This window comes from Chaetodon auriga, chromosome 13 (genome assembly GCF_051107435.1).
Source record: "Chaetodon auriga isolate fChaAug3 chromosome 13, fChaAug3.hap1, whole genome shotgun sequence".
Taxonomy (NCBI): Eukaryota; Metazoa; Chordata; class Actinopteri; order Chaetodontiformes; family Chaetodontidae; genus Chaetodon; species Chaetodon auriga.
In genome coordinates, this window is record NC_135086.1 from 20,185,230 (window position 1) to 20,201,691 (window position 16,462).

Below are 16,462 nucleotides of genomic sequence, written 5' to 3' on the forward strand. Positions count from 1 at the left end.
CAATTAACTTATTTTTTAATGAATGCATGGATGACTAACAGGGCTAATGATTAACTCCCGATTCGATACTATCATGATAGAAGTACTGCAACTCAATATTATGATATAGAACAATTTTTGTTTGCTTTTTAAGACTAGACAACGAGAAATAGCTGAATCATACAATTCTAGACTGTATATCATGAGTCAGTCAGTCCTTCTGAGTTTTATTTCAGCAGCATCATCGCTATACAGCATATAAACGTTGACATTTAGCTGTTCCTGCTCATCCAGGAAGTGCCATGAGACAATAATACATGTTCTGATCACATAGCTGCAAAACTACTGATATTCCCACCAGCCTTTGCTGCTTTTTGTGTACTTAGCTGAAAGCAAGATGCTAAAGTAGAGCTGCATTTAATGCTGTGCCAAGCATGGCTGACTCTTGTTCTGTGAGGTATAAGTCTCACTCTGTTCCTTTAGTAGGATAGTTTTATGATCACAATGCACGGGAAGTGACCCATTTCCCTCAGTAACTGCTGCTTCATTCACTCATGACGTATGTGGGTGTGCGCAACCCACATCCCTGGGCTCAGAAAAGCAAACCAGGGATGTGGGTTAGTGAAAGTAAAATGCCCATGAAATTTTCCCAGATGCCATGGTGACATCTTCAAATGTACAGTTTCTGAACAGCAGCTGACAGATATTGAAATTACAGTCACTTTTAAAAGAGAAAAGCACAAAATCTCACTTTTGAGAAGCTGAAACCACATGACTTCAACAACCGTTACCTATTACCAACACTGATATACATTTCCTGTTAATCATCGAATCAATTAATTGATTAATGGTTTCAGCACTTCTGAAAAAAATATCAATAACCATACCAAGACTGGGTCTCCTCACTGTAGGTCCAACATTTTCAGAGCAAAACATGGCAGTGTTTCACACTGGGGTGTTGTGTGCAGGCTAATTTGTTATGATGATCTGCTCTGCTCAGCAACAGCCAAATATGCTGGTAGTGTATGTTTTTATTGATTAGACCAGGCAGCGCAATAGAACAGATGTCCTGCCTGGAAAAGAGGAAAAATGGAAACCAGGGCCACACGTAACCATCATGACCCATTACCCTGATTCATTATTTAATTTTCCATCCACTCCTGACGGGGCTGATAGGAAAGAGAGCCGCACAACCAGCACAACTCCATTAAACTGGCATTTACATGTCAGATGTTACATAAAGAACACTGTCTGACCTATATTCTTGGATGTGTTTGCTAATGAGTATTTGAGTGTACAGTATGTGTGTACACATGCTTCCTCCTGAGCCTTGTATTGGCTGATTTAAAGCCCTGTGTGTGGAGGAGAGCCTGCTCTCATAATCAGCATGCCTGCAGCTGCACAGTACACTGAATGAACCCAGCCCTCCTGATGGGAAGCCTTGAAATCCGATTTTCCTGTCAATCTATCTGTCTCCACAGTGTACCATACAGTCCCTCTCAAAGCTGGGTCGCCTGTACACGTCTACATGCCTCTCTCATCAGCCTTGATTGCTCTCCTCCAGATGATACCACAGATGTAGTTAGTGCGACTGATGTACTGCAGGATTATGCTGCTGGTGGCTAATATGGCTTTCATCATCATTTCCACTACAGATAAACACTAAACTGGTTCTGAGGTTGAAATATCACCACAGAGAAATGAAAAAGGGTGCACTTTCTTTACTATGTTAAACAGCTCTATTTCATTCCATAGTGCCACATAACAGAGCAGAGTGCCAAGAGGTACCAGCATGCATCTGAATAAGTATTAGCCAAACAGGAAATTGCCAAGTAAATCTCCTGCTCTACAGAAACATGACTGGGTTTCATTCATCTGCGAAATGGATGCTTCTCTTAATATTCAGCCTAAATTAATCGCCTCAGTAGATACAGTAAACGCAGGGTTGTTGACACATCGACACCTCCGTGCAATATATCTGCAGATGGTGCACCGGACTGAATGTATTGAATCTACAGAACTGAAGGTAACCAGGACACTTTCAGTCAAGGCGAGATAAGCCTCTGAAATACAGAGGCATACACACACACATATACACTCATTCATTATTTAATGTTTCATTTAATGCTATACAAATCCTTTTACTCATACGACTCGTCTTCACCGCCTTAAGTACTACTGTGGTCATTGTTTTGACAGTCGGTGATAATGGTATGTCATATTATTTTGTAATTATATCGATAACTTTAATATTTCACCCTCCTGCTACACATTTTATACTCTAACCTGACCAAAAGGATTAAACATAAACACAAACATGCACGGCTACACATCACTCACATTGACTATGTATTCCAGTCTAATTCCTATTTCTGGACACTCATAATATCACACACACCGATCTGCTACCTTCTTATGTTTATACTGTTTTCATTCTGTTTATCATTTAGTTTCGTATTTATCTACCTTTCAATCTCACGTCTGACTAAGTCTCTTCACAAATACTCTCCGTAGATTCATATCACTGTCATCATTACTACCATTGCACTATAGTGGGGTTGGTGCAGCGACTGCTTGCCTGGGACATGGTGTCCACCGGCCTCTATGGGCTTTCCTGGCATGTCGGAGGGCTACTGAAGGCACCCTGGATGGAGGGGTGTGTGTGCTACGGCAGTCCTGGCATCTCGCCCATGGTGACCGGTCATGCTCACATCATGAATGACCCCCCCCAGCATGTGATCTGGGGCTGAATGCGACTGTTCCCCGAGTGTTAGGGCCATCAGGGCCATGGGAATGAATGGGATGTTCAGGCACCCCCAGTGCAACGGCTACACCATCAATGGCGACATCCTCCCGATAGAGGGCTGTTGCCCCCTGCTCAGATCAACGTTCACGTTTCCCCCCGTGTGTGTTGCTGAGACTGGAGATGGTCTCCTTGAGGCATGAGATGTACTCTCAACACCCCCCACTGACCTGATACGTCTGCTCGAGTCGCGGAGCTACGTGCCTGGGTGGGTCAGACCATGACCCCTAGCTGAATGGGAGCATATGAAGTTGACCACATTTCTGGGCCCGCATTGGAGACTAAACCACCCAATATTCATGGCAAGAGTATAGGATATAAGAGCATAACCAGAATGTCAGCATCAGCCAGTCATCCACCATCTCCTCTTCATCTCACACACACAACCACAACCAGCCTTTAGCAGCAGTAACTGGCATTATTACAATTATGTATATATTGTTGTTTGTTGTTGTGGTGGTGTTGCTGTTGCTGATGTTGATGATGATAATGATGATGTTATCATTATGATGATTTTTGTACCATTATTTGTGCCCTTTATTTTATTTTAGGGCTTTTGTTGGATGTTGTCTTCTCTAACTCTCTCACCGTATGTCTTCATGCACTTTACACCAATTAAAAAACCAAAAGAAACATCAGCATTAACAAATCAATAGAGCAAGCTGGCTGAGGCATATTATAATGCAGAATATTCAGACAGTGGGCAAGGCTTTTTGAATCTCATTGACACTGTACTTAGGCAGAATTAAGGCAACAGTCAAGAACTGCTGGAGGCAATTACTCTGCATGAGGATGATGTCCATCAAACATAGTTGTGCTAAAGAGGGTAACATTATGCAACAATGACATAACTGAGGGTCCAAGGAAAGAGTGGGAAGCCAACAAGGTCACTATACTTTGAGTAACGTCACATGGAAAAGCCATTAGAGGAGACCTTGGGCTGTCTCTGAATGAAAAGCCACTCGCTTTTGCCATAAAAAAAGGGGCTTCTAATGTTAGACACGGTCAGAAAGCAGAGAAGACACTGTGGGAAAAGCCGCTACTTATTTAAGTGAACAAAAAATGGCATTTTCTATTTCAGGCATGGGGATTAAACTATACGCAGGAAACAACATGGTCAGCCAGGTTGCACAGCAAGTGTATTTTATATCTGGCGTGCACAGGACCGTGTGCAAGCAAACATTAGCACTGCATGAAAAAATCCAGCCTCCTCATTCATTTCACTGCAGGGGAGCACACACAGAGGGCTGTGGCAAGAAACGTAAAGCTGCCCCGCAAAAGGTTTGAGCGTGACTGAACGTCGTCTGCACTGCAGTGTGAGCACAGTGCATTGGCTAATCAAACAAGTGCAAGCACACATTCCAAGCACGCTTTTGTAAGGTAAATGGGATAATCCTACTGTCCACCTCTTCATTAACAAGGATGGAGGATGAAAGGCTTGTCGCTGTGATAACTTTCAGAGTAGGAAATTGTGTCTCAGAATATTATAAACTGCTGTGCAGTGTTTTGGTGTCTGATAACCTTCAAACTTATGGAACTATGACTCAAATCGGTCTTCCTAGATGATATTTCATATCTTGTCACTGGTACTTCTAAAAGCACCCCTGTCAATAAGGAAGACCTGCAGATTTTTTTAACACAGTGCAATTAGTCAGAAAGCGAGTGCCAGAAGTTTGAATGTTATGTTCTCTCGGTATTTCCTGGTCCAGACTTCTAAATATATTGATCTTTAGAGGTTTTTGAGTGTTAGGCGTAGCGCATTTTTCAGGTCCCAATAATGCAGGCCAAGCTAACGAGATGTGCATGTACCGAAATATCCAACCGAAATATTCCAAAATATCAAGATGGAAGCTACATAAGGCTGATAACGGATGAAATTATGGAGCGTTTTAATTTACGTATTGTGATCTTTTTGAATGATTCCAGGCCACAGGCCTACACAGACACACTGCATCTACAGTCTGAATCTCGTCTATGTGTGAATCTGTTAAGCCCATCCCCGCCCAGCCCAAATCAAACCTTTGTTTTAGATGGTTTCACAGTAAGGGAGAAGAAAACCCTTCACCAGAACATCTTTGGTAATGCTGCAGCACTATTTCTCTTTCAGCACTTCATGGGGGAGAGAAACAGTGGGAGAGAAAGAAGGGGGGGGGGAAGCAGACCTGTGGTTTAATCCTTATTTTACCAACCAAATCGCTAACGGCTACGCAGATGCACTGAGAGTCGGCTCGGGGTCTTCAGCCTCTCCAACCTGACCATTTCCTTTGGGACGCTGCCGATCAACAAACCAACCTCTTTACTGAACACAAGCATGCCGATTCAGCTGCTTTCAGGATGATCCTTCCTACTGGTAAAAATGTGCTCTGACCTGAATCTTAATCGTCCATAGGAAGGCTGCAGACATAAACACATGCACACACACAAACACACGAGCTGAGGCCGTCTTCAAGCTGTCAGGTAGAGCAGCACAGAAGCTTTCAGTCTCATTAACATTCTGCATCTGGCTTCACATCACAACACACACACACACACACACACACACACACACACACACACACACACACACACACACACGCACACACACACCGGGAGCAGTCTCCTTTGAGAGAAACATATTTTGCCGGTAAAATGCCACTGCCTTCACTGTATGGTTTTTTTTTTTTCCTCGCTCTTTAAGAAAAATGCTCCTGGGCAAAAATCCACTCGCTCAGAAAGCTATTTTTGTTTTGTTTTCTATTTTGTGGAAGAGCCGCTAATGGTTAATTACTTCAAGGCTAGCCATTGGGAGGGATTTGGTGAGTGATTCTTGTCTCAGTTGCAATTAAAAAAATGCCACAGTCTGAATCTGTTGTGTCCATCAAGCTAACTTGCAAAGTTGTAGTTTCATAAGAATAAAATCTTTGACTATTGCCCTGAAAGCCCATCCTCACCAGAAAAAACAGCCATATAGGTGCTTTGCAATCTTGTTTTGCTAGAATTTGCAAACAGATTATTGGCATTCAATTTTCTGTTTATTGTTGGTTGGTGGCCTCTAGTGGCCATATTATGACGGGAACAAAGCAGGAAGTCAGGTGACGTAGTGTAAAGAGCAAGAGAGTCTGCATCTGGAGGAGAGTGGGTGGATGGAGGGGGTCAAACAAACACGGGACTTTCACCCAGGAGCCCACTGTTCATGTCCCCTGAGAAACTGAAAGTCAGCGTCACATAAGGTACCTACATTACATTACGTACCTAACAGTAACATACTTATTTTAACCCATGACCTTTTTCCTAAACCTAACCAAGACATTTTGTTGTGGTCGTTTTGGGAGTCATTGGCAATCAACCTAATTAGCCATTTCAGTGAGGATTTATTGGCCCTGAAAAGGAAGCAGACGTGTGTCACCGATAAACACGAGTCACTACAGTGACATGATCCCTCTCTGCGTTTCTGCCAAGTGTTTCTTTTAATGTACAATGAAGGCCAATGCACACTTTGATTCCTTGGCTCTACAGATGTTGGTAAAAAATTGGTGTACTTCACTCCTGATGGGAAAAAAAATGGTAAGTTTAAGACAGGCGTTAATGGGGAGCCTGTCCCCTTTATCTCCAGCTACTCCTACTTTTTTTTTCCTCTTCTGTAGGGAAAAAGCAGTGAATGTAAGTTTGGCCAGAGGTGGAACAGACTGGAGCATTAGAGCATGTAGTGTAGAAAAGAAGAGGGAAAAGGAGGTGCAGAGAATAAGAGCAAGGTTACAGATGGTTGTTAGCGAAGGAGAGAAAAAAGGTTGGATGTGGAGGCAGAACGAGCACAGCTGGAGTCCTGTCTGCAGCTTTACTCATGGTTACACCAGATGATGGGTGGAGAGGTCTGACATTGAGGGAGCTTTTACGCTGCCACAGGCTATCAGCGAGGTTGGTGCTTTTAGAAAATGACTGCACTGACAGGAAGCTGCTGCTGCAACTTCAAAGAAACCACCTCCATCTTTTGTCTGATTTACTAGAAACCTAACTTACAGTCACTTAACGTGTAAAAGTGCAAAGGAAGCTTTCCGGGTCAGAGTGGAGTTATGACAGATGCAGCGAGCAGTAAACACGTCAGGCCAAAATTAGAAACATCTTCAGTGACGTCTTTAGACATGCAGAGTTTTTGTGGTGATGTACAGAATAGACTATTAAGCACAGCTGCAGGTTTTGTCCTACTGTATGCTAACACTACCAGACTAATAAACCTGAATGGATTATGCAGACTAATCCAGATAATAATATTATGGGATGAAGGTCACATTAGAGAAGGTTACACCTCTCTTGTATCACAAAGACATTACAAATTAATTCTGTAAGCATGTAAAATATTAAAAACTACAAGTTTTTCATGTGAACTGTTAACAAATATTGGGTTTTAGACACTGAAATGCTGCACAGAACACAGCAAACAACATGAACAGCAGAACAGAGATACAGAGTTTCAGTCAGGTTTCACAGCATTTGTATGGCTTGTTATTTCAGTTAGAAGTACTTGAATGTATTTGTTTGTGTTTTGTTCTGTTCTTTCTTGTTGAAATTAGTTATTTTACATGTGAAATGTCTGAAAACAACATATGGCAGCATTTGAGAAATGCTGCTTGGTGTGTGATGTCACAGGCGTCCATATGTGAATCTGTCACATGTGGCAATCATGTGCGATTTCACGTGGGCTGCATTTATTTTTTTTATTACATCATAATGTATTTTCAGAGTTACACTGTTATATTTAATGGCATTGGATTATTATTAGTGATTATTCATTGTGCAACTAGTATTTTATTGTTTGTTTTTTTTTTCACTGTACAGCTGGTACTTTAATCTACAATAATCCATTTTAACTTATTAGATCACATTCTTTGCCTGTAAAACCCTAATTCAATGTAGCTCTCAACTAAAGCTGTCAGAGAAATGTAGTGAAAGAAAAAGTGTAAAATTTGCCTCCTAAATGTAGTTGAGTAGCAGTATAAAGTAACATCTCATAGTATCTCATAACTGAATCTGAGCACATACTTGAGTAAATGTACTTTACACCAGCGAGCACAGCTTGACAATAAACTAAACAAAACATAACCAATAAGCTTGACAGACATTTCATTCTATAAATATAAAACATGCAATCTGGGCTTGCTGAGAGTACATTGTTTATTGCCAGGATCATGCTGAGGTATATTCCAAACTGATTACATCAACCAAATATCAAACGGCTGAAGCTTATTCATCTCTAGTTCCCCGTCTGCAATATCAAGCAACCCTGTGAGCATATCAACCCCAAGGTTCAGAGACTCATGGCTAGAATCTGTATTTATTTGTGGAGAAGGAGTCGATACACTATCCATGTCCTTCACAGTAACAGTTTTTTTTTTTTTTTACACTGCTGCATGTCTGTGTGAGTTGTACAGTATGTACGTTTATTTGAAGATATCTCAGCCGACCAGCCCAGCCAGCCTTGTCAGACTGACAGAGCATGGATGCTAAGCGCCTGTATTAGCATTTTATCAAGTGACCTTCCTGCTCTCTAGCCTGCCTGTTAAAAACTGTTTTCTTTTTCACTCCAGCCTTCACTTTCCTCCAGTGAACACACAATAAGTAGCTCTGTATGACCCAAACTGCACCGCATCACTCAAAACTGTTGGACCAGGACAGATCACTCTCACTCTCGGCATTAACTGTGTCTCCAAGACTAAGCAGCCATGTTTTGAGGATTTATTTACATTCAGTGTAAAAGGGCATAATTAACTGTTTCACCTCCAGCAGCAGTGTTTCTTGATGTCTCCCAGAGGCAGTTTATTGTTGCCACAGCTGCCTGGTTCTTAATTACTCCAGTGGTAATTAGTAGTTGTCCATAATTGGGATAGGGACTCCTGACTGTCATCCACCCATAATGCCCTTTGCTGATTGTGTTTGCGGGTAAAAAGGGTGACAGGACACACACAAACACACACACACACAAACACACACACACACACACACACACACACACACACACACACACACACACACACACTCACACACACACACACACACACACACAGAGTCCATCAGGCTGCCTTCGTGTGGCTGTGCATGCAGCTGTGACTGATGTTCTAACGGGACACAAGGGGATGTGTTACAGTTTATCCTATGCAAGAACAAAGGAGGTTCTCAGGGGACAATGGGTTCAACATACGAGGTTTGATGCTGACTTGCTGCCCTGAACCTCATCGTTACTTAGTTGACATTATTTCTTTTGATAAAAATAAAAACTTAGATGGCATCAACAAGCTTAACATCAAAAACATCTTTTCCAGTGAATTATTGTGGCCAATTTGCTGAAAATGTCTTCAATTCTTTTTAGGCATGTGTAATCACTGTGGTCTTGAATCAAGGTTGCATTCCCCTCCTCTCAGAGGGCTGAGTGCCTTTTGACTGACGTCGACATCAAAGTAGAGGATTTTTACAGACATTCCTCTCTTTATTCTGCTTTGTACTATTTTAAAAATGTCCATGTTCCTGCATGTCAAGAAGTTGCGGCTTGCGGTGTACAGCACATTGCTGAGAAGCCTGAGGAATAACTGAAGCTTCAAACCAAGGCGAGGTCTGCACCCTCAGCAGACTCGAGTCAATAAAAACTGCTGGAACAAGCTCTATTGTATATGACCCAGTTGGATCATGAGGTTGATCTAACCATTATCTAAACCCTGTGGAAGGTCATGGGCGGATGGAGCCTGTCCCACCTTACATTGGGTGAGAGGTGGGTTACAACCTGGATAGATGGCAGTATATCACAGGGCTGACACAGACGGCCAATTACTCTCAGATTCACCAGTAACCACTGCACCACCATCATGCCACCCTGGTTGAACTCCATATAATATAACAATAATAATATAATATATAAATTTGAATGAGAATGTTGAGCATGAAACTTACTGATCTTGGCTACAAAATCAGAAACTCATAGCTTTCAACCACATTTCACAGTCTTAATCAGCAGATGCAGTTTGCTCAGTTATCATTATTAGAACAAAGTTCCACACTTTCAATAGGTCACATGACAACTGAGCAAACTCCATCCACTAAGGGACACTGTGACCAGACCTTGATTTAAGAGGGTTTTTTGGTCAAATAAATGTGGCAAATATGCGCAAAAATCACCCATGAATTAATACAATGAGAGCTGAAAAACATTTCTTAACTAAATGTTGCATGAAATCACAAATTTGGATATGTGACCATCATGACATGATGCTACTCGCTTCAATTTGTCAGCTTGCAGAGATGGTTTGTCAGCTAAAAATACAAAATACAACCAGACAAAACTGACAGTCTACACTGTAAAGTGGTGTCATTTTTTTAGTCAGCTGTATACTGTGCAAAAAACAGCTCATAACATAGAACCTTAATCTCCTAATGACCACAGTAATGGGAAGTCAGTGGTCTAAAAAAACACCTGATCTCAGCCAATAAGTTAATGGACAGTAATTATACTCTGTCCAGCCAAGTTGATGTTGCTTTAAAACAAAACCAGTACATTACGATGCCTGTCACAAGTGTATACATTAGCATTAGAGGACCCCGGGGCCCTTAGCATACCTGCCAGACATTTCTGCTGGCTTAGCCTGACAGATCGACCTGTCTCATTAAATCTAGTGTTATTGACCGAGAGAGAGTGTGTGTGTGTGTGTGTGTGTGTGTGTGTGTGTGTGTGTGCGCGCGCACGTACAGCTATCTTTCTGAGAACCAATTTGAGTGTTAGACCTTGGAAGTGATGGTATTTTGGGAAAGTGGGGATATTTTGGCCAGTCCTCACTTTCAGACAGACCTTCAAAGGGCTGTTTGACGGTTAGATTTAGGTGTGGGTTTAGGGTTGAGGTGAGGCATTTTAGGGTATATCACTCAGTGTCCTCACAAGGATAGCAGTGTGCATGCACGTATGTATGTGTGTGTGCAAGTAGCAGGGAACAGGACGAATTGACCTTTTAACACATCAGCTCACTGAGTAAGACCATGAAGAGCTCAGACGGAAAACAACAAAGCACTACTATGTGGAGGAACACCTATGAGTTTCTACAGTGTGGTGTCTCCCACTGAGTTGGACATTAACAGACAGACAACACACAAGACTGAATGACCAAATAATGCCAGTTAAGTCAGCTTAATGGAACAGTTTCCGCTCATTCCCTGAAACACACATTTCTCCATGTTTGCATATATAAATAACACAAAAATATACCCTCACTTACAAAGGATTGGCTGTTAACTGTAATATATCATGATCCACCTTAAAACTATAACATGACTATAACTGACTTGAGGTTTAGATATTGCTGGAGTCTTTACTGGCTGTAAGACATTTCTTCAACTTAAGTGGTGCAAAGCCACTCATTTTGAAAGTAGCTAATAAGGACTTGGGAAAGATCTTAACCACAAACTTGATTTATGAATAGGTGACGCAACATCATCCAGGTTTTAAAACCCCCAAATTCCCAGAAACAATACCAAGGACATGACTTCAGTGGTAGCTGCAGGCCTGTTATCAATTCTCAAATATCCCTGAAAATAGTATGAAATTGCTTGTCCATGAATGCACCAAATGCTAGTGACATGGTCATTTAAAATAACAGACAGATTCCTCCACACTCCAGAAAGAAAGGAAAATGGAAGACAATTGTGCTTACCAGCAAAACTAATCAAGAAAACCATCCACGCCAAGCATTATGCAAGCTAAGCAGGAACAGCAACATGTTTTATACATCCAGGTTTTCCAGTCATGTGACCCTCATCTTGAAAAAATGGCTCTAACTAAGTCTGTTTTCATGAACTATTTATGCATAGCATGATGCAGTATTTTTCATTCCTGGAAAACAAAAATACTGCTGCTAGTGCAAATTAACACAATTTTACCGTATTCATTAACATCATCTGACTGCGATCTGGAAGTCAGCCAGCCAGCACTCCCATCAGCCCCAGAGGTATTTCCAGTCAGGGCTTGGATGCACCTGCCTGCTGTAGCCCAGTCATCCCCAAAACCTTGCACTAAAGGACTCCCAGGAGTATCTGAGAGACTTGCAGGACCCGCCAAGGGAAATAAAGAATAACTGCATGATTTCATTTACTAAATGGCATCACATACAGAGGACAGACAATAACAACAAATACAGGCATCTTTCTATTGCTGCATGGTTTTACACCACAGTCACACAGATGCACTGGACAGCCTGACTGCTGAGGACAGTGTCCAGGCTGTTGAGACAGTTTCCAAAGGTGAAGCCAGTTCAGCCTGGCAGCTGTTTCCCTCCTTTGACTAATGATAATGACGTTAAGTTATTTAGCATGGGAGTCTGAGCGTTGTTTCTGCTCTGCACCGCAGGAACCAAACGCTGATTGTATTAGTCCATTCTTTGATTAGTCAGTCGCAAGAAACATAATCAAGAGCCGTTTGGATACTAAAATAATCATGTAGTCATTTATAAAGCGTGCAATACAAAATATTTGCTAGTCAGAGTTTCTCATAATGAGTTCCAGTGCTGTTTAGTAGCTGTTCTGCAGGTTTCAATCACACCACACGATCTTTCTCAGTAGATAGTGTGGAAATATAAATGTTCAAATTTCAGTTTTTCTGAGCACTTTTATGGCTTTCTCCATGCAGGCTTAAAGGAGTGCTTACACACCTCACAGCACGGTCCATACTAAAGCAATGTATATCAATATGTCATGCTCTATAACTGCCATATCTCAATAAAGAAAATAAAAATAAATGACGCTGTGATTACAAACAATGATATTTGCAGCTCTTTTATTAAGAGCTGCAAATATTAAGACCCAAAGCTTATTTTCCATGTTTTCAAACACCAGGAGCCAAAACAAAGTAAAACTATGACATGTTGCAGATAACACGCAAATATTTAGTCTAACTCTGTGGAGACGTGAAAGGAAAATGACAGAGATGCTTCACAGTGAGCTGCTGTGCATGTAGTTGATGTATAAAGACTGCGTTGGTCATTAAGGGGAAAGATTAAGCACATGAAGGTCAGTGTGAAAGCACAGTTGAGGACCAGAGACTCAGGCGTGAATACTTCAGGTGGAGCTTCACTAACCCTGCATCGGTATCTGTATTTTGATCTCATAGCTCATAATTTGGGTCATTCGTTGTGGTACAGTTTACTTACTGGGAGTTGCTTTCTGGGCGCTTTCACCTCCATCCCATCAGCGAGAAGAGGTCCCGTTTCTGTGTGGCTTCAGATTCACATGCAGACAGCAGGTTGAACAGTCGCTCCTCTCACTGAAGGATCTGATGGGAGTCACAGGTCGGACGGAAACTGCTCGGACATTAAATCACACACTGGCTGCTCATTCATCTGTTCTCTGTCCTTCCCTCGCGCTGGTTTGAGGGATTTTACCGGAGGATCCCGGATACACGACCTCTTTCCTTTGCGGGGTTCTCCTTGGGAACTGTGCCGCCTTCAGGTGCAGCTCGTAAAATCAACCTTCCCAGTTTCCAATTTGGATAAATGGAAATGTCGTCATTCTTCTCATCATAGGCTGATAATACTGTGGTGGTGGTGGTGGTGGTGGTGGTGTTGTTGTGATATAGAAAATGACGCGTAGAGTTGTTTTGTTTTGTTTTGTTTTGTTTTTTTGGTGGTTTAGTTTTTGACATTTATTGTCTGTTAGCCTGCTTTTGCTTGATCAACAAAACAAGAAAGGTACCTTGCCCAGAAAGCAAGGGATGAAATGTCTAATTGAGGGTGTCACATGGATCCTATGACAAAAACAATAATTTGATGATTGGGGCTATGTGTGGCTCTGATAATGCCAGTATATCTTTTAGGTGACTTTTATTTTTAAAATCCAAAGGCTGTGAGCCACTTTGGGTTGCCTCTGTTGGCCATTATGGAGGAAAAAAATGCCTATTTGATTTGTAAAAGCAAAAATTCATTGTTTTAGAACATTATTTTTGAGAATGCCAAACAAATGAACACAACTGATGTCCAGTCATCCTAAACTTTATCTAAAATTTTGATTGGTACTGCAGTATTTGCCATTGTGTTGCTTGATAATCCACAGTGCAGGAAGAGTAAGGTGCATAGCTCAAGGCCCAGGATCATCAAGGTGTTCATAAGATACAGTTTTGCATGTGAAGAGATTTGAATCGGTTTTTTTTTTTTTTTTTTTTTTTTTTGGACCCTGCTGACGTCTTGTGGTGACAGGTAAAGATTTTGTGGGGATGACACTGAGAGAGCCATAACTAATTTTTGACCCAACCACGCTGTGTGGGGTGTTCATTGGTCCTCCAACATTGTGATTTTTCTATTTCCAACAGTAAGTGAAGGTAGCACTAACCATACGAGAAACGCTCTCACTCTGCTCCTGATTGGCTCAGATGAAAAAAGCTGGCTGTGGCAACCCTCAGCCCACATGACCCCCTCCTCAGCCCCGGCCCCCTCAAGGCTCAAAAGGCAGAGATCCCAGATCATGGAAGTGTTCAGTCTCCAACATTCAGCACGAGTCTGTGCCTGCACCGAGTGACCAAAATAATAGAAACCCCTGCTGGTCACATTGTAATAGATAGAGTACTTAATTAAAGCCGATTGAGAATTGCATTGTTATGCAATCAACTCACATAAGTTATGACATAAACGAGGTTGGTCAGACATAAAATACAACAACAAAAAAAAAAATATCCCAAATCCCAAAATAGATGATAAAATAAAAAAGGCTGAGAAAGAGAGTGAAAGAAGAACCATAACGTTTAATATGTACTGACTATATATTTCTTCATACTAAAGCAGTCTGATACAACCGTCCTTTTCACAAATCACAATTATATAAACAAGATCATTTTTTTAGAGGAACTGCTTGCACTCTGTTAAACTCAAGACTATAATGTGTGGTGCTGGACTGGACAACTTCACACTGTCAGGTGTTTCTAGTGTGTTTGCTCCAATGCTGTGGACAAAATAACAGAAACAGCTTTTGGTAAAATGCAGTTTAATAAAACATCACCACAAAGTACAGCCTCACAACTTTAAACAAGCACTTTCTGCAGGCTGTGATGTGAACTGAGGGCTGAACTAAAGTCACAAAAATGAGGATTTGACTAAAGACTTGAATAAGTAGATTTATGTGGATCATTGTACTACACAGGACTATGTAGTTTTTCGCTGGTCCAACATTTGCACAAAAATTACTTCATTAATATAATTTATTTGCAATAATGAACGAGCCAAATATTTTCCTTTGCAGGTATAAGTCTTATTGAGGTTAAAATCTCATGGAGATCTGGTCACAGAGGCAGCATGAAAACATTCCAACAATACATAGAATTAAAGTATGAGGAGGCTGTCACATATTCCAAAAGAGCATTAATGATATTCAGTTATGATGATTATACAGACATGGGTTTTGACCAAGAGTCCTGTAAGTAGTGAACTGAAGTTCATTTTAAAGGATACCGGTGGAATTTAAACCATTCTGCATACTCTATATCGATAGAATAGTTTGTGAGCATTTGAGTTGCAATGATAATTCAATTAAGAGTAAGCTTTTATTTAAGTTTGAAGAAAAATGTTTTGAAAAAATCCTGTCAGAAACAAAATTGAAGACACATTTGCACATTAAACCAAAAGTATAAGGTACATCTCAGGTATCTTGAAGGCAAAGATCTTAAGATTCACATTTGAGAAATTGTATTCTTCCTCTGCAGATTCAAAACTACTAGGGCAGAAACAGCTTGTGTGAGCTGTGTGGTTTGGAAGAAGTGGAACGTGACTCTCATTTTCTTTTGACTGTACATGATAAGGATTCAAGAGTATCAGTGTTTCATGAAACGGCTCCATGACACCCTGACATACTCTGGTGTGCAAATCATCAAAAATTGGAATTTGATGTGTTGAGTTTTGCCAGACTCAGTCAACTGCAGACCTCGTTCTTTAAACCAAAAAACCTTTTGTCACCTCTTTCCACACTATAACCTGGAAACTCCACAGTATTGTGAACTTGCGAATAGTTGCTTGGAAACAGTAAACCTCACCTCCACACAGTCTAAGGGCAACCACAGTAACTGATAGCACCAGAGGGCAGCCACTGTTTGCCTCGATCCATGGAAACGCACCCCTGCTGGTTTCTTTACACGAGAGATACACATACAGTGAAACAGGATTCTTGTCCTTTTACAATCCAGCTTGTCATTTTTCAACACGCCACTGGCATCTTTAAAATAGGATTGTAATGACAAAAAATGGAAAAACAAACAGGAAGATTGGCTGAAATATCTCAGTCATGATCTGTTAATCTTTGTTGCCCCCTTCTGAGACATTCCTCCATCTTTATACTTCTTGCAGCTGATGAACTTTACTCTGATTCTTACATTATAAACTAGAGGTAAAAAGGTTACAGAGCTGGCCAATTTAGAGCCCCGCTGTCTGTTCATTACTGCCTTTTTCTCTCTGTTCTTTATTCCTATTTACTATTCAATCACATGGACACGTGCAAAATCACCATCTCCTCATGTGCTGTAAGTGGACAGGAAGGCCATGTTGTGACAAACTGGTGATAATACACTTGCGTTAATCTTGACATTCCTTTTGTCTTAGATGTTGATCCTTTAATGTTTGAAGGCAGCAGAGCATATGGCCTCGGCAAAGTGCAAACAGGGCAGGAATTTAAGGCTTAGGAATCATTAACAGTTTAAAG

General features: G+C 41.2%; 1 protein-coding gene across 2 annotated transcripts in view; it reads right to left on the reverse strand.

Annotated features, from left to right (window-relative positions):
* Positions 1 to 13,223, reverse strand: part of arhgef49 (Rho guanine nucleotide exchange factor 49) — a 56,925-nt gene extending 43,702 nt beyond the window's left edge. Inside the window, exon 1 of one of the 2 annotated variants that reach the window (XM_076746791.1) lies at positions 12,937 to 13,223. The gene's annotated coding sequence lies outside the window, so the exon portion shown is untranslated. The remainder of the gene's footprint in view (positions 1 to 12,936) is intronic. The other variant, XM_076746793.1, reaches the window with a different exon arrangement.
* Positions 13,224 to 16,462: the final 3,239 nt, after the last annotated feature.